At 41.0% G+C, this 27,140-nt stretch overlaps 1 long non-coding RNA gene across 3 annotated transcripts in view; it reads left to right on the top strand.

Moving 5' to 3' along the window:
* Window positions 1-19,646: 19,646 nt before the first annotated feature.
* The window catches only part of LOC136794659 (uncharacterized), a 64,067-nt gene continuing 56,573 nt past the window's right edge, over window positions 19,647-27,140 (top strand). For 2 of the 3 annotated variants that reach the window (XR_010841727.1, XR_010841728.1), the window contains exon 1: window positions 19,647-19,796. This is a non-coding gene — a long non-coding RNA (uncharacterized lncRNA). Of the gene's footprint in view, window positions 19,797-25,340; window positions 25,452-27,140 lie in introns of those variants that run through there. The other variant, XR_010841729.1, reaches the window with a different exon arrangement.

The raw sequence follows: 27,140 nt of genomic DNA, 5'->3' as shown, positions 1-27,140 counted from the left end.
CCATCACCTTAGTAGCCCCATATCATCAGCTGTCTCTCCTCTCACCTGTGTCTTCAACATTTCCCTCTCTGCTTTTAGCAGCACTGAAACACACTCATATCTCTCATCTTTGACTAAGAGATCCTCCTTTAACCTCATTCACCTCCACCTGGAACTTTATATTTGTCTTCACAAGACTTTCTGAACCACACTGGGTTTTCTCCCCCAGGTTACCTGGTCCTTTGTCTTAATGCTGCACCTCAGTCCTGCTGCTTGTACTAGTCAGAAACCATGGGTATCCCTTTCCTCACTGATTCTCTCACCCTGCCCCTCTTCAAGCCACTTCGTCCTTTCAAAGGAAATCCATCTTTGATTGTGCTTTGCCATCTTTGAAGCTGCAGGGTAGGCCCTAAATTTATTACTGATGTTTATGGCAGTGCCCAGAGGCAGTTCGGTCACCTATACTGAGAGCTGAGGGTGGTTTCCTCACTAGCTACCTCAGAAACAAGCTCATCTGGAAAAAGGTGATAATTTTCTACTAAAAACTAATAGCCTGGTTTCATAAAAAGAAAGCTAAATTCTGCCTTTGAACATGACTTTGACTATCTTTCTTGTGAAATAATAATCTTGGTGTTTTTATTTGAAGGAACTTTGAGTCGCTCCAGAGCCCAAGCATCTGATCCTCAAATGTCGATCCTGATGGAAGGCTTCTCTGAGATAACAATGCATCTTGTTTGCCACAGCATCATAACCCTCCTCTGAATGTGCCCTGTAGTCTAACTCGTTGTTTACAGGTCTAGCTCCTCTGTCAGATTGCAAGAGGGACCATCTCTTCACGCCATTGTCTTGCTATGCTTTGGCAATGGTTTCATACCTTGGGACAATGGGGGAGGGGCTCTCTGGATTGTGCCATAATTAGGGTTTGTGACTGGACAAATCTGGATTCAGATCCCATCTCCATTACTGACTAATTATATAATTTTGGCAAGGAACTAATTTCCCTGAGTCTCAGCTATCTAATTAAGAGAGAAATAATTTCTACTTTAGAGATTGGTGTTAAGAGTATTTTGTCCATAGTAAATGCCAGAAAAATAATAGCTATTATTTAGTATGTCTATTATGATTAGTCGGTACACTGTAGGGTTAGGGAGAGTGTATAACTTTGTGATACCGTCTTTAGTTTCCATGAAGGAGGAAAATGGTTGTATCTTCTGAGGTTTCAGTTGGGGTATCCTACAATTGCCCTATACGGTGAGATCCTGTCATACATCAACTTAATCTGTGTTATCTGATCATGTACTGAAGCTTTAGCATAACCAATCTCTATACCTTCCAACTGCAAACCACTCTTTGGAAGGAAAAAAATGTGTCCTGGCCGACAGTTCTATGGCCATGTAACAGGACACCTTGGTTCAGCTCCAGCGGTAGGTGGGGGGAGGTTGGTTTGGGATGTTGGACGTTTAAAGGATCCCAGGATGAACAGAAATATCATCTGGAGAACAAATTTTCTGTCCTCCCACTGATTTGCTTGCCTTTCTTTTTCTTTTATTTTTTGTTTTTGGTGCAGGAGAGAGAATAAAAGGAATAAAGGAGAAAAGACCAAAAAAATGTGGATTCTCTTTGAAGGTCCCCAGAAGCAAATCCCCTAATTTCTGGGTTGGGATGGGATCACATTCCACTCATCAGTGGGCCATTGGTGCTCGCTGGATAACAGCTGCTCAAGCGGGTAGGGTGAGGGTGAGGGGCAGGGGCAGGTGCTCTAAAAAGAAAACAATATTCTGCTGTTGTAGCCTGGCCCCTGCCTCTACAGTTGGGAGAAATGCTAGGAAATTGGCTCCCAGGCTGTTCAATTATACAGAATACGAAAATTTTTTAATGAAAAAAAAAAAAAAAAAATCCCTGAGAACTACAGAATCTGGAAAGTTTGAGTTTAAAAACCTTAAAGTTTATAAACTAAACGTTTAAAAAAATGCTATCAACTCCTACCACTGTTTAACAAAAGAAAGAACAATTTTAACACCAAAAATGAAGTAAAAATATATCCTTGGAATAAAAGAAACTCCTTTGCAGAAAATGTAGTTTCAACCTTGTAGTTCTTTTTTTTTCCTCTTTCTCCATCCATCCATCCAACCTTCTAGTTATTTAGTTATTGTATGTCTCCCTAAATATTTATATGATACTAGGCTGATTTTCCCTATTTCTCTGTGGATCTTTCATTATGAGCTAGGTCCAGTCCTCAGAAAAGGAGTTTAGAACCCTGCCTTGGAGGTTATCTACTACAAGATTTAGTTTAAAGATGAATATTCTGAAACACAGAAATTAAGTGACTAGACCCTTATGGTTGTACAGCTAGTGGCAGATCAGAGTTGGGGCCAGTCATCAGATTCCTGGTCTTAAAACCAAATGTTACTGCCTGTCTCATCATTATGTCATCAGCAAAGGACACAGTCAACATTCAGGTATCTATTGCAATGGGGTTCTTATCCACTGGTCTCCACCAGAAACTCAGGGTGGCTGCTTCAGACACTGTCTTCTGTTACAGCCCCAGTCCTGTCTTCACTGATCACAGTCCTTTTCCTGCTTGACCTCCCCAACATTGGCTCTGTGGGTTAAGTGTGCCCCCACATTGCCAGTGCCCAGTCCCAAGATGGGGGAGGCAGGCACTGCTTGCTGCTCCCTTTCCTCCATCCCTTGGAGATACCAAGTTTTCCCAATTCCATCTCTGAAATGACTCTTCTATCTTGTTATTCCTCCCTTGCCCCAAAGATCTCATTCAGACCTTCATCATTTCCTCTTCAGAATTGTTGCAGCAGTCTCCTCATTGGTCTTCCTAGCTGCAGATGCTCTTTTTCTATTTATTCTCTGAAATAAAATATCAAAAACAAATAGCAACAAGAAAATAATAACAGCAACAGTAAACTGTAATGACTCCAGTTGCTTCCACTAGCAAATTCTCTTCCTGCTCTCATCTCTGAGCACCATGTCTGAGCTTCACCCAGTTACTGGCCATTCCAGGCCATGTGCTTCTGAGCCTTTGGTCATGCCATTCCTTTGACCTGGAATGCCTTTCCTCTCATTCTCTGTTTTAAAATCTCCCACCCTCCCTTAACGCTCACTTCAAATGTCACTCCCAATGCCACTTCATTTCTCCCTTCTCCAGCAGAATTAGTTTCTCTCTCCTCTTTGTCCCCATAACTCTTAGCCCACCTCTATCCTTGAGTGAATATCAGGGGATGTCATGGCTGGTTGCGTATTTCTCCTCCACAATAAATTGTGAGCTCATTGAAGCAATTTTGGGGCCTTCTCCATCACTGTGTCCCTCCCAGCATCTAGTTCTACACCTGGCTCCAGGTGAGCATGTGACTAAAATGTGTTGAATGAGTGAATGAGAGGTCTAACCGCATCTCTTTTAGGAAGTACAGAAGCAGAACTGGGAGGATCGATAGGCTGGATTCAATGTCTGGATATGTAAGAATTGAGTGGGAAGAGATTTGAAGTGAGAGACTTGGCTGGGTATGGGGGGAAATGTTCCCAGGCTAGAGCTTTCTTTCTGGCGGTTAAAATACAGAAAATCTTCACTCTGGGAATGAAGCAACGTCTTGTCAATGGGGCCAAAATATTCACACAGATTTATTAGAGGTTGAAAGACTCTGAGACAATCCACCTTAATCCTACACCTGTCTGTAGGATTTGTATTAAATTAAAATTAATCATTAATAATGAATGAACTAGATTTTGATATCAAAAGCCTTTGATTTTATTTTCAAACAAATATTAAAGAATAACTAAGAGTGAGATGTTTTGATGCCATTCTAACTGAGGTGACCATGCACACAGTGGAGAGACCCAGGGAACTCTGCACAGTTTCGGGAGGCAAGGTGGGAAAGTGAGTCTGTCTACCTCTGTAAATTATTGTTTTGTAATCTGACATCTTGAGCAGCTTTCGATATAATGCTCTTAAAAATCAAAGCCAAACACTCCAATGGAAAGTAGTAGAAGACCTGAGCTCTAGCATCTGATATCTAAGTGTGGTTGGGCCACTTAAATTCCATTAGCTTCAATACCCTCTGTAAAATGGGAATAATGACACAGCACATCCCTCACAAGATTATTCTGATAACGTAATAAGATAACATATGAAACATAACTAGCTAGAACCTGCAACAAAGTGGATTCTCAAGAAATATGTGAATTCCTTTCTAAAATAGGTAAGACAACTTGGATAAAAGTTACAGGGAAACATCTGAAGGTCATAAGCAACCTTGAATTGAGTTAAACAGCAATGTTGGCAGAAAGGACATGCAACTCTCCAGGCCTGGTCTGTAAAATCCTCCCTCATAAGATGTACTTCTCTTCCCCATCTGCCAGCCAGATAGAAAGGATCCAACAGAGGGGTCAGAGGCTGTAGAAGATGGCAAAGATGTGGACAGCCTCGGTCCCTAAGTCACTTTGTGGAAGGCAGCCTGCTGAACCTTTATGAGCATGAGAAACAAATTTCTATCTTTTAAGCCACTGAGACGTGGGTTGGTTGGTTACAGCAGCTAGCCTACCCTGACCAAGGGAGTCCTGAAACTATCATTGCTCTGATGCTCTGCATTTATCAGACTCTTAACAGAATATTTATTTCCTGTTTTGATATTTGTGTTCCAAAAAGGCAAGAAGAAGCTGGAGAAAGATGAGAGAAAATTAGTCACGTATTAGAACAAATGATGGCAAACTTGTCCTTACAGAGATTTAATTTAGAAAAAGGGCTGAGGGCAACTTTATTTTTTCAGCTTTAGAATACTATATTTATTGTATTGTGTCGTTATTTAAATTTTGTGAAAAACCTATCAAAGCTTTATCTCTTTTTCTTTAAACTTTTAATATGAAGTATAGTTGAAGTACAATATTATATGTTACAGGTGTACAATATTGTACAGGTGTACAATACATTCACAATTTTTAAAGGTTATACTCTGTATATAGTTATTATAAAGTATTGGCTATATTCCCTATATTGTACAAGAGGGCAACTTTATTATACAAGTCCCTTCCCATTCCAATGTATGTAGACTTATATCTGGGCACCTGTTCTGAGTCTGTGTCAGTGGTTCTCAACTCTGGCTGCACATTAGAATCACCTGGAAGCTTTTAAAACTGTATCCCCAGACCAGTTCAGCTGTAATCATAGTCCTAGAAGTGCATATGCATTTGAGAACCATTGATTTATATAAATCACAGGCCACTTTTTATGACTTAGATGTTCAGAGTCATAATATCAAATAGACATTGGCTTGGAGAATCAGACACACTAGAAAAATCCTTGGCAGGAGTGGATTGTAGAAAGGGTTTGGATTTGGGAGCCAAACGAACCTGGTTTGAAACCAGGTTTGCTTGGTTGATCACTAGCTGATGGCCTTGAGGGAGTTACTTCAATGCTTTTGACCCTCTGTTTCCTCAGCTATAAAATGGGGATTTGACAGTATAACCTACAGTGTTGTGAGGAGAAAAATGAGCTAAAGTCTGTACAGCTGGAAATAGAGTAGATACTCAACAAATGGCAGTTATTATCATGCCCAGTGTTTATAAACAAAGAATGTCAAATTTACAAGCACCACATTAAAACTGCTGAAGAAAGATATCCTGAAAAGATTCTAGACAATAAGCAATGGTAAATTGTGATTAACTGAACAGTGTTCATCATGATTATTTTCGGATATATAAAGTCCTGTTGACATTATCTTTACAGAGTGTCTTATCTTTATTGCTTTAGTTTAATGGATATAAAAATATTTATAGGGATCACTAGTGACACTGGTCTGCAAACTCTATTTTTCCACACACTCCTGACTTATTCAATTTGAGGACTAAATACTGCACTTTTTTTGCATAAAGAAATAGTTTTTAAGATGAGGGTTAACCTAATCAGTCAGCTCTTGTAAAGCAGGTCTTTGAAATATATAGTGATAGACCCTGATGAGGCTCGGGAAGAGAAGCGAGACACTGACCCTGTGTTCCAGAAGCTTACAGGCTCCGGGGACTGGTATTGTTGTTGTTGATGCCCTGGTTGTTCTTTTGCTTAGTTTTATGTCATTACAAAAATAGCAGCCAAGGATGCAAATCAGTATGATCAGTGCCAAAAGAGAGGTGCAGAATGTAGGCATGGCAGAGGTCAGAGAAAGAGGTGTTCGTTTTCGTTTTGATGATTGGAGAGATTTCCCAAAGGAAATAGCCCAGGGTTCACATGCATAAGGGGATTAGAAACATTCCACTCTTGGAAAAGGAGTCGGTGAAGGAATGGCCCATGCATGTCTGGAGGACAGCAGTAGAATCAGTTTGCCGGCATTCTAGGGAGGGTTAACATGGGGGACACAGTAGGAGATGAGGCTGGTCAGGCCATGCGGGCCAGCTTGTTGAGGGTACTGAATTCCAGACTTCTCCTTTGCTACATGCCACATCTTCACAGTCCATGCAAGGTCCTATCTTGCTTCATTTCTTTTTTTTTTTTTTTTTTTTTTTTTTCAGTACGCGGGCCTCTCACTGCTGTGGCCTCTCCCGTTGCGGAGCACAGGTCTGGACGCGCAGGCTCAGCAGCCATGGCTCACGGGCCCAGCCGCTCCGCGGCATGTAGGATCTTCCCGGACCGGGGCACGAACCCGCATCCCCTGCATCGGCAGGTGGACTCCCAACCACTGAGCCACCAGGGAAGCCCCATTTCTTCCTTTTTATCCCCATTCCATACTCCCATTCTGCCCCCTCACTCCAACTGTATACAATAGATACATCTAAAATGTATTTTTACAAAACAGGACTGGTGATTTTGTAGCAGGTACTTTAATTTCTGAACATGGTATTGTATGTCTCATTCTGATTCATATTTCTTTCGCTCAGTGATACCATCTTAGGACCCATCAGTATTGCTACAGGCCCATTGCAAATATCGCTTCCAAATGCTGGATAGTATCCTATGCTGTGCACCCACCACATTTTACCATCCACTGCCCCAGTGCTGGATGCCTAACTTGGCTCTGCTTACTTGTCACAACCTTCTTACATGACCTGTGTGAAAACTTCTTTGAGATACATACTCAGGAAATGAATGGCTGGGTCATGAGTATGCAACTACATCATTTAAGTCAATTGAGCTAGATTGCTTTCCAGGATGGCTGCACCAGCTCACTCATCTTTCAGCAGGATATGGCACTCCTGTACTCTCACATCTCCACTAACACTTGGTGACATCCAGCCTTCTAATCGTTGCCAGTCTTACAGCTGTTAAGTGATAAAATAGTGTTGTTTTATTTTGCCTTCACTGATCACTAATGAATTTGGACATCTTCATATGCATAATAGCCCTCTGGATTTCCTCTTTTGTAAACTATCTATTCATATCCTTTCTCTGTTGTTTTTCAGGTTGCTGTCTCTTTCCGAAAACCAGTTCTTTGCATAATATAGGTTAGATCCTTGCTACTCAAAGTATGGTCTCTGGTCCAGCAGCATCAGCATTATATATTAGATATGCAGAATCTCAGGTCCCACTCCAGACCTACCACATCACAACCTGCATTTTGACAGGATCCCCATGAGGATATGTACATTGAAGCTTGAGAAACATTGGTCTACATCTGTGCCGTCCAATATGGTAGCCACCTGCCTATTTAATTTCATTAAAATTAAATTTGAAAATAGTAATTTAAAAATTTAATCAATCTAAATGTGCAGTTCTTCATTCACCCTAGCCACATCTGGCTAGTGGCTACTGCATTGGGCAGTGCAGATACAGAACATTGCCATCACTGTAGAAAGTTCTGTTGAACAGCACTGCCAGATCCCTTGCCAGATTTTTACATTGGAAATCATTTGTTCAGTTTTTATTTTTTCCTCTCTATGCTGTGGTGAGAAGCCTGAGGAGTGGGGGAGAAAATTAATGACAGTGGAGTTTGGTGTTTGTATGGAGGGCTCATGGGTTGGAGGGAAACAGCACTAGGTGTGAGGGGCCCTGGATGAGGAGTGTTTGCTCTCTCCACCTTTATCAGGAGAGTGAAATTCTGGGATGGATGACTGAATGAGGCTATGGAATCCCTACTTATAGGTAGAGTCAATGAGAAAGGGAACGGCAGGATGACGGGGGAAGAATATATTTTGAGCATGTCCTATGAGCTTGACTCTGTGCTAGGCAACCGACTCACCTGGTTCTTCTTTTCACAGCTCTATGGAGTCTCCAGCTATCTCCATCCCACCTATGAGACCACTGAGGCTCACAGGCCTTAAAACTGTGACTGGCTCCAAGTACTATTCCTTTCCCACTGAACTATTAATTCTAGATATTTGGGAGATCATCTGATGGCATGGATTTGGACCTGCTGATCACTCTAACTCTTTTCCATGTCTCTACATGAACATGCTCAGCTCAGAAAGGAATTTACTTGGGATGAGATAAAATTGCAGGGATCTAAGGCTTTGAAAGTTTCATCAGCTGGCCAGCCCCCTTTGTAGCACTTCTCTCAAAGCTGCCCGGGTGGAAGGCAAATTTAGTGTTCTGTCATCACATGGCACTGTCATTCTGGACGTCCTTGGTGTTCCCACCAGGTCACTCAGTGTGGTCATGTGACCCTCCCTTGGGCCCAGAAGGTGGTGGGTTTGAAAGCAAATGCATGTGAATTATGACACCAGACAATTAGAACCATAGGGAGAGCTCCAAATCGCTATTTTTTTTAAGTTCCTATAGGACATGATATCATAATGAGACTTATCCTAAAGATTGAATGCAAATACACAGGAAGGTTCCCTTTCTATTAGCAAGGCTTTAGCCACAAGATGGTAAATGTGCTGAAATCAAGAACCATGTGAGAATGAAATGAAGAACTTAAAAAGGAAGAAACCACTTGCTGGGTGAGAGCTCTTTGGGTAAGAATTTGCCAAAGAGAAGGAGGGGGATTCAGGGGTCTAATGGGAGATACTGAAATGTAGTTACTTAAAAAATGATTTCTTCTGCGAGCTTTTACTTCTGAATCCACCTTGGTCACAAGTTCACAGGCAGCAGTGAGCGACACACCTCAGTGAAGTTCATGTCTCCTAAGAGAATGGAGGGGAATTTTTTATCAGTGGAACCCTTTATCATCTCAATTCTGCCTTCTGACCCTTGTCATCACGCACACATGTTCTGTAATATTTACAACAGTCTCATGAAAATGTTGGAACCACATTTACACTAAAGTATAAATGACTAATAAAATGTCAATAACTTGGCCTAGTTTGTGTTAGGAACAGAGATCAAAGCCTGAGCTGAGCCTTATTCAGAACTGGACTAAAGTATTTATGAGCATATGCTCTGTGCAAGCCTTGAGCTATGGTTTATAGGGGGAGGGGAAGCTGAAAAGGATAAATTGAGGTTCCCATTTCATAGGATTTCAGAGTGGTAAGGGGTGGTGGTGGTAGATAAGTATAAATTACTCCAGCAAGATAGAACATGTTAATGTAGATCCAAATGCTGTGAGTGATTGTTTGGACAAATGAATTCCAACTGGGAGGGTGGGAAGGGTAACTTGAGAGTAACTTAAAGGTTACTTAGGGTTTAAATATGCAGAATTTAAATATGTGCATGGTTAAAGCTATTCCAGGCAAAACAGAACAACTTGAATAACATTTATTAAAAGAAGGGGGCAAATGTGTGTGGAATAGGAAAGATGAGTAATCTGCATTACCAGCAGGTAGAGGATAAGAGACAATGTAAAGAAAGACAGTGGCAGTAAGGTCAGGTAGGGGTTAGGTAATTGAAGGCCATGAGTATCAAGCTAAAACTCTGTTTTGTGTGCCACAGGGAACCACAATGAGTAGCTAAGCTGAGCGGGATGGATTCTCTTCCAGAGCACTTTCAGGTCTAAGGGTCAGTACAGTAGGGAGGATTTTTTAGGGTGGAAACTGGGTGCGTATTTCAGGATTTAGCCCTAAACTTATATTATATTAGGTATCTGCTATGCTAAATAATTTCTAGGACATACAAAGAGTGGAAAAAATACAGGATATGATGAAGTGAGATTTGTCAATTACAGAGCAGAGGGAAAAGTACTTTGTGAATTTAGACAGGAGGAAGTGTTGAGTTAGATGGGGAATCAACATGTCTCTGTGGGTCAGCGGAGAAACAGATATTCTTTCTTAATTTTGGATTCCTTTTCATTCCCCACAGAGTCCAAATACATATTCTTCAAGGTCTCTTTCTCTTTTCTTAAGAGAACAGTTGAAGGACAAGGTGAAAGTGACTGGGGAAGTTTCACGTGGGGAACAGCCAGATGGTTGCCCATGGGATATGCTGGTTATGCAGGATATTAAACAGTTCTCTTTCTTCTGTGGAAGCAGGACAGGTAAGTTTTACAGTCCCTGATTTGCACATGTGAAGACTTAGGCAGCAAGATACGGAAGACATGAAGCTATCTGTCTTCTCACTACTCTAGAACTATCTGGAGTCTCTAGAATTGTCATGGCATTTGTCCTCGGCTTTTCAAGATTGAATTACATCTTTCCAATAAGGAGGAGCTAAGGGCTGTCCTGTAGGAGATGATCCCAGTCTTCGTTCTTCTTCAATTGTTCTGGTCTAGGAGCATGTTACGTGTTGAATTGTGTCCCTGTCAAAAGATATATTGAAGTCCTAACCCTTCGCGACTGTGAATGTGACTTCATTTAGTCAATAGGATCTTTGTGAACACAGCCAGCCTTCCTCTGCAGGTTCCACCCATCCAACCAACTGTGAATGAAAATACTACGCCGGGTACTGTTGGTTGATCCAGATGCGGATCCGCAGATAGGGGAGACTGACTGTAGGGGAATTGAGCATCCTTGGATTTTGGTATCTGCGGGGGTCCTGGAACCAATCCCCCACAGATACCAAAGGATTACTGTATACTCAAGTTCAGACATGATCATGAAAATGTGCCCTAAATGACAATTACTGGTGTCCTTATGGAAAGGGGAAACTTGGATACAGAGACACACACACCCAGAGAAGATGATGCAGAGATTGGTGGCATGAAGGCAGCCATGTGATGACAGAGGCAGAGATTGGAATTATGCTACCATGAGCCAAGGAGAGCCCAAGGCTGGAAAAGGCAAGGAAGACTCCTACCCTATAAGGCTCTGGAGGAAACATGGCCCTGCCCACACCTTGAATTAATCTAGCCTCCAGAACTGTGAGGTAACTAATTCAAGTTGCTTTAAGCCATGCAGTTTGTGACGTTTTGTTATGACAGTCTTAGGAAACCAATAAAGAGCACCTGTCAGCTATTTTTTTGAAAAAGTCTTATAACTGAGTTGGGAATATAGCACATGGAGAGAAAGCATATTCAATTGTGTTTTTATTCTAAAAGCATCCAAATAGCTCACTGATCTCCAGAACTCTAGCTAACATCATCCTTTGAGTATAGGAAAGCACTGTCATATAGTTTGAAGGGTGTCAGAGGCCCCCTTTGCCCCCCACTATTTTCTTTCTTCATGTCCTACCATGAGAAATTCTTCCCCTTGGGTTAAATATAGTCTGTGTGCCAACTCCCTTTTAAAATGCAAAAGATTCTTGAGAGGGGCCACTCCTTAAAGAATTAATATCTTGTTCTGTGCTTCCTGGGGGAGGGAGGTAGAGAAAGAGCCCTTGAAAGTGAAAAATGAGCCAGGAACTTGAGAGGGAACCTGGAACTGAAACTCTACCTTACTTTACCATATTTTCCTGAGCTATTCCTAAATGTTTTTGAGGAACTTCAGCTATGTTTTAATAATCTAATTACTGTAGAAATCCGAGAAATTTCCAATGCATATTTGGAAAGTAGTAAAGAAGGAACACAGTCATTGCAGGTCATCATAAGACTATTATTACCCTTCCCTTCTTGGTGTGCTTCTTTCCTTTGTGTGTGTGTGAAAAAAATAATTATTTTTTTCTAATTCCCTGAAGAGATCCAAAGCAATGCTTCTTCCTAGCTAATGAGTTGTGTTTAGAGTTTAGACAAGTAACCCTAAGAGCTCTTGAGGATGGAGACATGGAGGCATTTGCTAGGGAGTTGGCTTAGGGTTCTATTTGTTGGGGTTCTTTTAAGGGTCAAGATAAATTTGTATGGAGATAAAAGCAACTCACTTGGCAGAGATGAGAAAATGCTTGTTTCTCCAGGGGATTTTCAGGCTGTTGACCAAAGAACTACTCTTTCATCCCTTCCTAAAGGGAGTTTCTGACAGCAGTCCTCAAATCAAGTGTTTCCAAATATTTATTGAGTCCAGGTTTTACTCATAAAGTATTTCTAATCAGGAAATACAACTAGATATCACCCAAATTCAATTTTAGAAATAATTTCCATGCAGCTGAGTTCACATCTCAACTATTGACTTGCTCCATTGGCGGAAGAAGAAAGACTATGAAGTTATATATATATATATTTTTAATTGAGACTGTTTTGTTCACAGCATCTCATGATCAGGTCACCAGTCTTTGGAGTTAAGTTATTCACACAAATGAGTCAGTTTTCAGGTTAATAGCAGAGATAAGGATGGAATGTTTCAGTCTCAAAAGAAAAATCAAAACATAGTACAGCATTAAGGAGGAGAAAAAGAAAATCTAAGAAAAAAAATTCAGCATGAAATTAAAGGAGAACCTGACTATGGTCCCATTTCCCCATCTGAGCCTAGAAGATAAAAACGGTAATAAATTCATTCATCTACACCCACTTTAAATATCGGAGCCGATCAGCAGTTTCACTGATGTACAGCCAGACTTTGAAGTCTGTCTTAGCTCTCTGGAACTCGACCAGCCACTTTCCAGACCATGTAATGTATTGCAGATCTTTCCACATTATGCATTCCAGATGGCCACAGTAATTCTTTGTGTGTTTTCTCCTTTCTTATTTGGGTTACTGGGGTAATTTGGGAATAAAGCATGCATGCTGCAAAGTGAAAATTGACATACAGTTACTGCCCTGTGCTGCTCAGATGATGATGGATATTAAAGAAACTGAAAGAGTTAAAAATATATACAGTGAATGGAAAGGGGTGGGGAGAAGGGATGGAGGGAAGCTTCCTTAACAGTTGTTTTTGCTGCTCGCCAAGTGAAGGGCGCTGGCTGGTTATTGCTTCACGACTGTTTGGGGGAGTTACTAATCATCCTCCTTCCCAACACTCGCTTAGCCAACGTGCAATCACCTTGACCTTGAAGTTAGGTGACCATATGATTTATCCACAAACTGGGATGAATCTGAGAGTGAAAGAGGTGCTATTAATAATTACACCTGGGGAATGGGTTTAAATCCCCTTTACAAATAAGGACATGTGTTCATGCAACGTTGAAAAGTAACTTCTAGCAGGATGCTGAGCTGTTCAAATCCTGGCTGTATTTAATTCAGCTCTTGTTCAGTGCAAAGAGGCCGCCAAGTGGCTGTTGACCCTTGGGCTTGTGGTAACTGGACTCTCTATTTCCACACACAAAGTCAACACATGCACTTCATAGGCAAAAAGTGTTTGGTCACCAGACGGCCTGTTTTGCCTCGGCAGCTCTCACCCCGCTTGGTCCAGTTTGCCCAAAGCTGATTTATGTGGCATCCTAGGCCTGTGACTGGGTGTGCTTTGGGGTTGCTTTATTGTTCCTATTCAGACTGTGAGAGGATTCTGTGAATGAAGTGAAATAATGGCATGTAGCCCTTTCTAGCAAAGGAGACAGTCTTTTAAAAAAATAATTTTAAGGCTGAATTTAAATATCATGACTGCAAATGCTGCATGTGCTTTAACTGCTGCTGTTTTTCGACTCGAGTTCCCCTTTGGTGTACTGCCATAACAGTCATTCTCAAACTTTGCTCTCCACCACAGTCGTCTGTAAATCTTATTAAAATGTAGATGCCAGAGCCCCATCCCTGGAGATTCTGACTGAATAGATCTCATAAACATCTGGAAGAATCTATAGGAGGCAAAAATCCTATAGAAATCAAGGCCCCTGAAATCTTATTTCTCATTTTCTCATAAGGTTCTCCATCCTGTCCATGAAAACATAGTTCTGGAAAACTTGCCAGCTTTCCAGTTTCAGAGCAGGGAATGATTCCCCCTCCAAATCATCTGCAAGCGATGACTCTCATCTGGTGAAGAAAGATGGATTTTATTTTGTGAGACACCAAACAAACTATTGCAGGCATCTTGCTGTTTTTCCAAGCGGTTCTCATTTTCTGCCCTGGTGGTGAGGCCTGTGCACACAAGGGCAGTTTTCTTTGCGATGAGGCAGGAAGCTGAGGAGTGTCTTCTCCCACGGGAGCTACAGCTTGCATTTCACAGATGCAAGAGGCTCCCAGATTTGGAGGAGGCAACTGGAATTCTGGACTTGGAGCCAAGCTCCCAAATATTCCAGGTTAACACAACAGAAAAGGCATGTGTATTTGTGTCTGTGTTTTCTTGCTCCAGTACAGACATGGACAGATAATTCTCAGAAATGTTTCATTTTTCTGGAACCTTCTGGAAAATCCCACCTTTGTTTATTTGCACAAAGACTGCCATGTGATTCAGATGCACAACCAGTCAGGAAAACGCGCTGCCATGTAAAACAGGATCTTCTGAATATTTTTTTTTGTCTTCTTTTCTGACTATAACAATATTACATTTTTTAACACTTGGAAAAAAACAGAAAAGAATGACAAGAAAAGCAAACCACCCAAAGCCATACTTTTCAGGGAAAATGAATGCTAATATTTTAGAGTATTGCCTTCTGAGTTTTGTATCTTCTTCGTACACGTGTCATGACATGGAAATCATAATTAGTATACTGTTTGATAATCAGATTTTAACTTGGTGTATTTTGAGAACTGCCCCATACTGTTAAATATTATTCAAGCACAAGATTTTTAGTTTTTTATTTTGTGGCTTCCCTAGAAAGACAGATTAAAAAAAAAAAAAAAAAAAAACCTGCCTGTCGTCTGACATTTACATGGCTTCCTTTTAAAAAATGTTTGTATATTCTTGCAATGAATACCCTTGTATTAAAATTTCTATTTAACATTATTGATTAATGTGTGGAATGTCCATTGGTGCATAATGCCAATATGGAACCTGGGCAGTCTAGCTCTACCAATGGCCATAGTTGATTGGCTTCCATGCGGACAAACTCTTGGACAAGCTCTTTGACTCTGTAGTGGGAGCCACAAAACCTCACCCAATTCCCTGGAAGGGTTGAGAACTCACTAATCTATGCCAACCTTTCTGACACTGGCCCTTTTTCCAGTTTTGCTCTAATGGCAGGAGCCATGAATTCTAGGATTTGAAGAATGGGGTTTGTGGTGGATGGGATTTTTCTTGGTTTCTTAGTAGCTGTCGCCATCATTACCTATGTTCCCTTTGTGGGGGAATAACATAGGCAAGACAGACATCATGCAAATTAGAAGCAAAAGAGCTTTTACTCATTGACATCTTCCTATGAATCTACAACATACAGTACAGGAAGCAAGTCTGATGAGGGGAAGTGACTAGTGTCTTCTTAATCTCTGTGATCTGGACCACCTACTTATATCTTTAATCTATCCCTTGTCACTTTCAATCTGCAGGTTCCAGTCTCAGTGTCTCAGCTACACGGCCCTGCTAGTGAGTTCTCCTGTTTTCTCTGCCAAGACCACTCCCCATCCCCTCCTCTCCTCCTCTTGGGTGAACTTCTGCTTGCCTTCAAGGTTTCAGCTTAAGCGAGCTTCAAGCCAGGTCAGTGCAGACAAAGTGGGGCCTTGAACTTTGAGGAAGCCCCTCCCATAACATTGGGGGATACAGGTACTTTAAATTTTTGTGAACTTGGTAGGTAGAAACTGAAAGCAATCTTTTGTTAAAAATTGCAGATGTTGTTATTGCAGGAGATGGAGACAAATGCTTCTTGAGGGTAGACTGTCCTTTTATCCAGGAAAAACCACACTGAGGGAACACTGGGTAGATGTGTGTAGAACCAGGGTCTGCACATGCTGTGAAGATGTTGTTCTAAGATGCTCACACTGCTTCATGAGTGAGAAAGAAAAAGGTATTTCTATGAAGGAGGCAGGGAAGCATCTCTGTAAGCTACCTTTATTTTTAGGTTGCTTTTCGAGAAGTATCACAATGAGTAAGATGTCATTGTCTCACCTTGACCCTGGAGCTGGGTCAGGGCCTCCATGTTTGGAGAAGAGAGACTAGGAACTGAGGAACTGTTTCCATTGGAGACTTGGTGAAGCCATGGGCACGATCAGAATTCTTTGGAGCTCAAAGGGACAACACTCAGCAACTCTATGATACGCCCAAAGGCTTCTGTTTTCCATAATATGTTCCAAATGGTTTTGTAGGTAGGTGGAGAAACCATGGTCCTTTTGGTATTTATTGGATAGCCATCAATGTTACCAAATTTTCTTATTAGTGCCAGTGATGTTTTAACTAATTCTCTTGGGTATCTAGGTAAATAATCATAGCACCTTGAATAGATAATAATTTTCCTTTTCATTCCTTGTAATTATACTTCTAGTTTCTATCTTATGTCTTTTCATAATGAAATAAGCCACATTACACCCAAATCCAGTGCTGTACAAAAAACTTAAATGCTGTTAAGTTTCTGAGCAGCTGTTGGGAATGAAGGATTTGTGAGCAGACAGAATGAACAACTGAGACACATTTCTAGCATTTTGAGAGTGAGGTAAAGATGTCCTAAGGTAATGATTTGTTTTGTTTTGATTTGAAAATAAAAAATATGTGCACACACATACACACACACACATTCCTACATATGTATATATTTTAGATGCCATATTGAGTGGGTTTGGTGATATGGTAAATCAATAAAACAACTCTAAGGCTCAAAGCGTGAAGCTTGGTGGTCTAATTAATTGTTAGCAGGAAACTATTTTTAATAGACAATGAAATCATTCATTTATCTGTAAAGAGGTGATAGGAAGTATTTTAATTAAAATACTCCGTTTACAACAAACACATTTAATACTGTGGATTTGGGGGAAATTTTTAGTTCAATTTTTACTATACTTTTGTGGTCTGAACTGTAACCCAGCTGTACACCAAACTCTGTTAATTATCATGTGTGCTATGCTTTCCTGGCCTTCAGAGCCACTTTATGGGAGTGTGATCTCATTTCGGTCTCGAAACAACGCTTCGATATGTATCATAATAGAAAATAGCCTCTGTTGAGCACTTTACAACCACAAAACACTTTCCCCTGATACAGCCTTTCAAGGTCATGTACATATGCATTGCTGGTGACATACAGTCCAGCCTCACGGTGGCACCACTTGGCACCACTCTGGACACAATGCGCCATTTTGTGCTCTCGTGCCTGGGCGTCTCTTGTTCCCTCTGGTGAAATGCCCCTCCCTGCCTTATCTAGCTGCTGAGCCCCCTGAACATTCAGGAGGTGCTCCCCTTCTTCCCCAGGGGGTGATGGAGTTGGGTAGTGAGGAAGTAGGAGCAAGCACAGGAAGCATGGTCCTTGAGAGGGAAGGATTTGGCTCAGCTAGTGACCACTGTGGGATGGGGAGGGGTCACCCCCCGATCTGCTTAAGTGACAGAAGCTCAGGCCAACAGATGCCCCAGCCGTCCATGGCTATGCCAATGGCGTCCTGACAGCGCAAAGCTACATCACCTTGGTGATGTATCTTTGCAGAAGGAAGGTATCTTCCTTCTGCACTTCTGATCCCTAATCAGCTCGCTTCCATCTCCAGGGAACAATATTGGGCGCTCATCCCAGGATCCCGCCACCCACCCTTAGAGAGGCCCATCGAGTGTGTGCGCGTACGTGTGTATGTGCGTGTATAGTACACTTCTTCTCAGAGGAGAAAGGGAAAGAAAATGAGTTGTTTGTTCATTTTATAAAGGGGAACAAAACAATGGAGCTGAGCAGCTCGGAGTCTTGTTGTTGTTAGCTCTATCTGTTTAGGTACCACTTCCACCAGGAAGCCTCCCTCTGGTCCCCAGCCTGGGTCCGGTGCATCCATCCACCCTCATGCTCTCCAAACTCCTGCCTATACCCATCTTTTGGTACATGGAATAAATGGCACTCTCTTGGCAACAAGGGACAGAGTCCCAGTTCAAATTCTCTCAAGAAAAGGAAATAAAAGGAAGAGGGGGTTTATTGAATCAAATAGTCAAACCACAGAGAGGTCTGGGTGGAGATGGCCCTGTGTCTCGATGCTCTCAGGAGGCTGTGTCTCTGCCTCATCTTTGCTCTTCTCAGGGACTTGGCACTGTTCTTTCCTGTCATGGTGGCTTTGATGGCCTGGGTGGTGAGCAGAGAAAAAAGACAGTCTTCCTTACCAGCTTGGATAACAGGTTTATTCCCAGACCAGTCGCTCCGGTCAGAAGGTTGACATGGGTTGATTGCTGAGGTCGTGAGGCTAGAGCTCTTCCTGGAGGAGCACTGGGGCACTGCCCCTGACAAATGGAGAAATCTGTGACCTGAACCATCCTCCTTTGTTCTGTCTTCTGGGAGCACTCACTCCTCTGCTGTAACTGTTATTTCTTGTCTGTCCTTCCCTCACCCACAACGCCTCAAGGATGAGGATGATATCTGTACCCATTGTGTGTCTTTGCTTTAGCACAGGGCCTGGAATTCAACAGCTCTTTAATAAATATTTGAAAAATGAAGGAATGAATGAATGAAATCATATGTGACAGTAGGGGCCATATTAAATCAGAAAGGAAAGCCATGCTCGGGCTCAATGACAGCACACATGGTCTCAGGTATGTTCTTGTGTGAAGTGGGATTTAGTACACATGGGCTCTGTGCTTCTGGGTGATTTTTTTCACTTTCTAAACCATAGGCCGTACTGGAGATTAAGACTAGAGCTCATGAGGCAGATCTGAGTGCGTTCAAACTGCTCTGGCACCCCGAAGGTTGCACGCCATCCTAAAACCTCTAGCTGGGTATCTCGTCCCCCCTGAAAAGGCAGATGCACTGAATTTGTCTAGAAATCTCCATGTCCCCCAACTAATGTCAAAAATCTCACATTATGATCGGGTGATCTAGGAGAACGTTTTTCCTGCATAACCTTCCTAAATGCCTAAGTGGCAAACATCACCGTCAGAAAATGCTTAAGCACTTTGTTTTTCACGACCCTGTTTGCAAATAACAAATTAGGTTGACTTGACTTTCTCCTGGAGCATTGTTTATATTGCACTTTGCCCATGAAGAATGTTTTGAATTCGAGCAAATTAAGCACTCTCCAAATGTGGTGTTTAAAATAATAAAGAACTCTCCGGAACATTTAAGCGAGGCTGGAGGCTTTCCTGACAACACCTGTGATTCACCAGCTGTTGCCATGGAATTTGGCCACGGACCCTCAGTGTGTTTTTCCTAACATTAGTTTGGCAGATGTCATTACATTCAAAGTCCTAAAGAGAACCGTTTCTCTCCCTAGGACTTGCTACAGGGAATGAAGTTGTCTTAGCATCTAGTCGAGAGTCGCTAGCATGAAACAAAACTGTAATGAGGTTCCTTAAAATATGGGGTGTTTATGTCCCCAGGCTGCTAAGACTTCTCAGTTCATAGGAGACATTATTTTGGAGTTCTGTGGAGGGGCTGCCCTTGAAAAGTAAAAAAACAAGAAAAAAAGAAAGACTCTCACCTGAAAGTTTAGTAGGGTGGCTTTGTTTGGCAGGGGACCTGTTTACCACAAAAGTATATGAGGCTATTTCAGGACGTGTCTTGTTGACTTCTGGAAGGATTTATGAGGAAATGTGTCATGTGTCATGGTGGTAATGGAATTATCATTGCTCTGTCCTTGTTATTTCATAAAGTACTGGAATTTTTCACGCTGAACCTCCATGATAAAAGATCATTTCAAATTTTGGTTGTGCAGGGTCGGGAGAAGACCAAATATGTAAGTTCTGTGCTCTTTTCTTAACACACTTTTAAAAACTATTATTTTCTTTTAAAAAGTGAGGGATAGACTAATTTACTACCTCAGATTTAATGAATTTAAGAATTTATAGTGGTAAAAGTGCTAAATTATGCCCAAATTAGTTTATATATTGAGTGCAATTCCAAAACAATCCCAGAGATTTTCTTTCTTTTTAACTTGGCAAACTGATTGTAAAATTCATCTGGGAGAATACTTTTATGAAAATAGTTAAGACAATTTTGGGAAAGAAGATAATAAGGGAATATTTGAATTATCAGATATTAACAAATATAAAACTATAGTGTTTTGTAAAACATGACACAAAATAGATGACTTACTTGAAAAGGAAGTGTTCAGAAGCTGTCTCTGATGGCTACAGGAATTTAATACAAGACAAAAATGGCATTTCAGATAAGTGAAAAAAAGAATAAACTATTCAATCAATGGTATCGTGACAATTGGTTAAACATTTGGAAGAAAAGCAAAGCTACTTACCACCACAAACATAAATTCTAAGTAGACTGAAGATTTGAATACTAAAAAGAAAGTAAAGCAAAGGAAGAAAAAATAGGGAAGGCTAGATAAAGTGTTTGCTAACATTTCTGATATAGGTTTTATATGTGTGCGTACGTGTGTATATGTGTGTGTGTGTATGGATGCCACATGTATGGTCTCCATTTTAACCTTCTTTTTACCCTGAGAATGAATGAGAACTCAAATATAAACATGTCACTCCCCTATTTGAAGTCCTGCAGTGGATCCATACCACCTGCCTTGAGATGGTTAAATCCTGAACCCTGCATAATCTTTGCAGTCTCGGCTCTTGTCACTTTCCCATATATCCTCCATGAGAACTATGCAAGTTCTCAATTTTTTTGAAGAAGCAACCACCTTCCTTGCCTCTGTACCTTGTCCATGCAGTTCCCTTGGTCTGAAATGCTCTTCTCTTCCTCTGTCACTTGAATGGCTCCTGTCGTCCCAGATGTATTTGTCAGGGTTTTCCAGAGAAATAGAACCAACAGGATATTTATTTATACTTTATAGAAATTGTCTCAAATGATCATGGATGTTGAGATTATGCACGCTGGAGAAACAGGAAAGCTGGTGGTATAACTCATTCTGAGTCCAAAGGCCTGAGAACTAAGGGAGCGGATGCGATAAGTCCCACTCTGAGTCTGAAGGCCTGAACCAGGGGCACTGATGTCTGAGGGCCGGAGAAGATGGATGTCCCTACTCAGGCAGAGATCAAATTCCCCTTTTCTCTGCCTTTTGGTTCTATTCAGACCCTCAGCAGATTGGGTGATGCTTACATGCATTGATGAGGGAAATCTTCTTTACTCAGGTTACAGATTCAAATGCTAATCTCTTCCAGAAGCACCCTTACAAACACACCCAGAAATCTTGTTTTACCAGCTATCTGAGCATCCCTTAGTTCAGTCAAGTTGACATGTAAAATTAACCATCACACCAGGCAGACTTGGACCTACCTCCATGATGTTGCAGATCAGGGGTATCTCCGTTGAACACTTATCCAACTAGGCTATAATTACTGAAGTTTGAAAGTTATATCTTGATATATGATAAATTTGCCTCCTAGGAAACAAATAAAAGAGAACAAAAGGATATCAAGTATAAAGTTTCCCTCTTCCCCATTCCAACTTCCCTCCAGTGCCACTTTCCAGAGTTAACTTCAGTTAACAGTTTCATGTGTCTTTACAGAGATCATCTGAAAGTATAGCTATAGATACATGTCTCACCATCCTTTTCTTACACAGATGGGATCATAGCGAATATACTGTCCAGCATATTGCACTTTATATAATTATTGCTTTTACTTGTTTGTCTCCCTGAGCTCTCACATAGACATTGGCGTGAAAGGCAACCCCAGAGTTGTTCAGCATAAAACCTGCATAACTGTACATGGCAGTACAGCTGTCTTCCTTGCTACATTGGGAGCCACTTAAAGACAAAGACTGTGCCTATCTTTTATTTCCATATCTTTGCTGCCTGCTACAATTCCTGGTATATAGAACTGAATGAATGAATGACTGAAAATCTCTAAACATAAAGTCTTATATTCCCTGGGTTATTAATATTCATGGTCACATAAAACCCTCAGTTCTATAATATGAACACAGCTATGAATGTATCCTAGAGAGGTAACCACTTTTCCAAGCCATCAGTCAAACTGGGGTGACTATTAGCACTAGTCCACCTCTTTGTGATATACTTGGATCTATTTTAAGTAGAAGAAACTTTTGGGATCAATTACTCCAACCATTTACATCTGTGGTTTAATTTTACAGATGAGGACATTAAGGTTCAGAGAGGCAAAGTGTCTTGCTCTTGGTCATGAGATAAGTTAATGATGGAGTTGAGAATTCACTTTGGGAGTTTGGACTCTGAGACACACATCCTACTACAGCCCCTGGAAGATGCAACATGGAAGAATATACAGAATTGTAGATGTTTGGGTAAAACTTTGGGAAGTGCTAGGGATTCCTTAAAGAATTTGGTGCTTTATGTCTGCCTAATTATTCCAGGAAGCCTGCTTTATCATTTAGGATTCTTTGGGTTGCAAAAAACAGGAAGCCTAATGCACACTGGCTTAAACAAGAAGGTTATTCATTGATTCTCCTAACTGGAAATTCAACTGTAGGCTGAGATTTGGGATTTGTTTCATCTGGGGCCCTGGTTCATTTCTCTGAGGTTCCATTAATTATGACTTGCTCTCTGTGTTGGCTTTATCCCCATACTGACCTTCCTTTTTGGTAGCAAAATGACCGTTGCAGATTCAGGCTTCATATCTCCCTTCTGCCAATTCAGGTGAAAAGAGAATGCTTCTGTCCCAGGCTTCCCAGCAAGAGTCCTGAAAGTCACCTGGATTGCATCAGTTTAGGTGGCATGCCCACCCCTGAATCAATGACTATGGCCAGAAGAAGAAAGCACAATGATGGGCTTAAGCTGGTCATGCCCTACTCCTGAAGATTCCCCCCAAACAGAGATCACATGGGGTGGCAGGAGGAGTCGGAGGCAGTATGAGGTTCTAGATACTGTTAGGAAAAGGAAGGGTGAAGTTGGATGCCAGATTAGGCAACCAATAAAGCCTGTTTTCAGTGCTGCCTGACAGTCTCCTATATACAGGACCCAACCAGTGACGCCTTCCCCACCCCATAGATTTCCAAGCTTCTGCAGAAGAATGCTCATATGGGTTCACAAACCAGTCTAATCGGCCCAATGAAGATATCTGAGGGATTTTTCCCCCCATTTCCTTCTTTTCTTCTGCCTATTCCATCTCCACTGGACACTGTCTTATTGGCCAAGCACTGTTAACATGTAGATCAGAGATGACAAGCCCATCATCCTCCATCTGACATCACCACCATCCCCATCAGGGCATTCGCCTCCAAAGAAGAGAGTCTGCATTGATTTCACAGTTTTTAGAGAGGTCTGGAAGCATAGTTCCTTGTGCCCCAGTGTCACAAGGAACTCTTAGGAAAATGATTCTTTCAGTATTTTCTTTATGAAATGATTTGAGGAACAATCTGAGGTCAGACACCTCACTAGTTGGAACTGATTTTCCTCTCCAATGCTGAGGTCATTTGGCTGCCTGAAAATGCCTTCCTTAGGATAAGGGCTCTTAACAGGAGTGTCCATGAACTTGAAGGGGAAAAGATAATCTCTATTTTTAACATCTAGCTGAAATTCAGCATTCCCTTCAATTATAAATGTAAGCAACTGACCACAAATTGTAAGGGCACTGCTTGCGACTTTGCCACCAATGGAAACCTCAGAATCCTACATATCATACACAATAACTGAAGCTATCCAGGACTGCTCTTTATGTTCACCAGGAATTGGGAATCATAGTAGTTACTAAACTCACGCCTGGATCTTGTTATTTAAAGAGTCAATAAAGAAGCACAGGGCTTCCCTGGTGGCGCAGTGGTTGAGAATCCGCCTGCCGATGCAGGGGACGTGGGTTCATGTCCCAGTCCGGGAAGATCCCACATGCTGTGGAGCGGCTGGGCCCGTGAGCCATGGCCACTGGGCCTGCGAGTCCAGAGTCTGTGCTCCGCAACGGGAGAGGTCACAACAGTGAGAGGCCCGCGTACCACCAAAAAAAAAAAAAAAAAAAAAAAGCACATATGTAAATGACTTTGAAATATTTATTTTATTGGAGTATAATTGCTTTACAATGTTGTGTTAGTTTCTTCTATACAATGAAGTGAATCAGCTATATGTATACATATATCCCCTCTCTCTTGGACCTCCCTCCCACCCCACCCCTCATTCCCACCCCACCCCTCATTCCCACCCATCTAGGTCACCACAGAGCACAGAGCTGCGCTTCCTGTGCTTTATAGCAGGTCCCACTAGCTATCTATATTACACATGGTAGTGTATATATGTCAATCCTAACCTCCCAAGTTATCCCACCCTCCCCTCCCCACCCCCACTGTGTCTACATGTCCATTCTCTACATCACATCTGTGTCTCTATTCCTGTCCTGGAAGTAGGTTCATCTATACCATTTTTCTAGATTCCACATAGACATGTTAATATATGATATTTGTTCTCTTTCTGACTTATTTCACTCTGTATGACAGACTCTAGGTCCATCCACATCTCTACAAATAACTCAATTTTGTTTCTTTTTAAGGCTGAGTAATATTCCATTGTATATATGTACCACATCTTCTTTATCCATTCATCTGTCATTGGATATTTAGGTTGTTTCCATGTCCTGACTATTGAAAATAGTGCTGCAATGAACGTTGGGGTACATGTGTGCTTTTGAAATTATGGTTTTCTCAGGGTATGTGCCCAGTAGTGGGATTGCTGTGTCATATGGTAATTCTATTTTTAATTTTTTAAGGAACCTCCAACCTGTTCTCCATAGTGGCTCTATCAATTACATTCCCACCAACAGTACAAGAAGGTTCCCTTTTCTCCACACCTTCTCCAGCATTTATTGTTTGTAGATTTTTTGATGATGGCTATTCTGACTGGTGTGACACCTCATTGTAGTTTTGATTTGCATTTCTGTAATAATTAGTGATGTTGAGCATCTTTTCATGTGCCTCTTGGCCATCTGTGTGTCTTCTTTGGAGAAATGTCTATTTAGGTCTTCTGCCCATTTTTTGATTGTGTTGTTTGGTTTTTTTTATATTGAGCTGCATGAAATGTTTTTATATTTTGGAGATTAATCCTTTGTAGCTTCATTTGCAAATGTTTTCTCCCATTCTGAGGGTTGTCTTTTTGGCTTGTTTATGGTTTCCTTTGCTGTGCAAAAGCCTTTAAGTTTTATTAGGTCCCATTTGTTTATTTTTGTTTTTATTTTCATTACTCTAGGAGGTGGGTCAAAAAAGATCTTGTTTATGTCAGAGTGTTTCTCCTATGTTTTCCTCTAAGAGTTTTATAATGTCCAGTCTTTAATCCATTTTGAGTTTATTTTTGTGTATGGTGTTAGAAAGTGTTCTAATTTTATCCTTTTACATGTAGCTGTCCAGTTTTCCAGCACCGCTTATTGAAGAAGAGTGGCAAGAGTGGCCATCCTTGTCTTGTTCCTGATCTTTCACCATAGAGAAAGTTTGCAGTGAGTTTGTCATATATGGACTTTCTTATGTTGAGGTAGGTTTCCACTATGCCCACTTCTGGAGAGTTTTTAACATAAATGGGTGTTGAATTTTGTCAAAAGCTTTTTCTGCATCTATTGAGATGATCAGATAGTTTTTATTCTTTAATTTGTTAATATGGTGTATCACATTGATTGATTTGCACATATCGAAGAATCCTGGCATTCCTGGGATAAACCCCACTTGATCATGGTGTATGATTCTTTTAATGTGTTGCTGGATTTTGTTTGCTAGTATTTTGTTGAGGATTTTATTTATTTATTTATTTATTTATTTATTTGTTTATTTATTTATTTATTGCTGTACACGGACCTCTCACTGCTGTGGCCTCTCGCATTGCTGAGCACAGGCTCTGGACACGCAGGCTCAGTGGCCATGGCTCGTGGGCCCAGCCACTCCGCGGCATGTGGGATCTTCCCAGATTGGGGCATGAACCCGTGTCCCCTGCATCGGCAGGTGGACTCTCAACCACTGCACCACCAGGGAAGCCCTGTTGGGGATTTTTGCATGTAAGTTCATCAGTGATATTGGTCTGTAATTTTTTTTTTTTTGTGATATCTTTGTCTGGTTTTAGTATCAGGGTGATGGTGGCCTTTTAGAACGAATTTGGGAGTGTTCCTCCCTCTGCAGTTTGTTGGAAGAGATTGAGCAGGATGTGTTAGCTCTTCTCTAAAAGTTTGATAGAATTCGCCTGTGAAGCCATTTGGTCCTGGACTTTTGTTTCCTGGAAGATTTTAAATTACAGTTTCAATTTCATTACTTGCGATTGGTCTGTTTATATTTTCTAATTCTTCCTGGTTCAGTCTTGGAAAGTTGTACCTTTCCAAGAATTTGTCCATTTCTTCCAGGTTGTACATTTTATTGGCATATAGTTGTTTATAGTAGTCTCTTACAATCCTTTGTATTTCTGTAGTGTCAGAGGTAATTTCTCCTTTTTCATTTCTAATTGTATTGATTTGAGTCCTCTCCCTTTTTTTCTTGATGAGTCTGGCTAAAGGTTTATCAATTTGGTTTATCTTCTCACAGAACCACCTTTAAGTTTTATTGATCTTTGCTATTGTTTTCTTCATTTCTATTTTATTTATTTCTGCTCTGATCTTTATGATTTCTTTCCTTCTACTGACTTTGGGTTTTCTTTGCTCTTCCATCTCTGGTTGCTTTAGGTATAAAGTTCAATTGTTTATTTGAGATTTTTCTTGTTTCTTGAGGTGAGATTGAATTGCTATAAACTTCCCTCTTAGAACTGCTTTTGCTGCAGCCCATAGGTTTTGGGTCATTGTGTTTTCATTGTCATTTATTTCTATGTATTTTTAAAAACTTCCTCTTTGATTTCTTCAGTGATCTCTTGGTTATTTAGCAGTGCAGTGTTCATAGTGTGCTGCTAAATAACCTAAAGGCTAAATCCTCCATGTGTTTGTATTTTTTATAGTTTTTTTTTTTTCTGTAATTGATTTCTAATCTCATGGTGTTGTGGTCGGAAAAGATGCTTGATATGATTTCAATTTCCTTAAATTTACCAAGCCTTGATTTGTAACCCAGGATGTGACCTATCCTGGAGAATGTTCCATGTGCATTTGTAAAGAAAATGTATTCTGCCACTTTTGGATGGAATGTCCTATCAATATCACTTAAATCTATCTGCTCTATTGTGTCATTTAAAGCTTGTGTTTCCTTTTTAATTTTC

Source organism: Kogia breviceps, chromosome 8, assembly GCF_026419965.1.
Source record: "Kogia breviceps isolate mKogBre1 chromosome 8, mKogBre1 haplotype 1, whole genome shotgun sequence".
In the NCBI taxonomy this organism is placed as follows: Eukaryota; Metazoa; Chordata; class Mammalia; order Artiodactyla; family Physeteridae; genus Kogia; species Kogia breviceps.
This window is presented reverse-complemented; position numbering and strand designations above follow the sequence as displayed.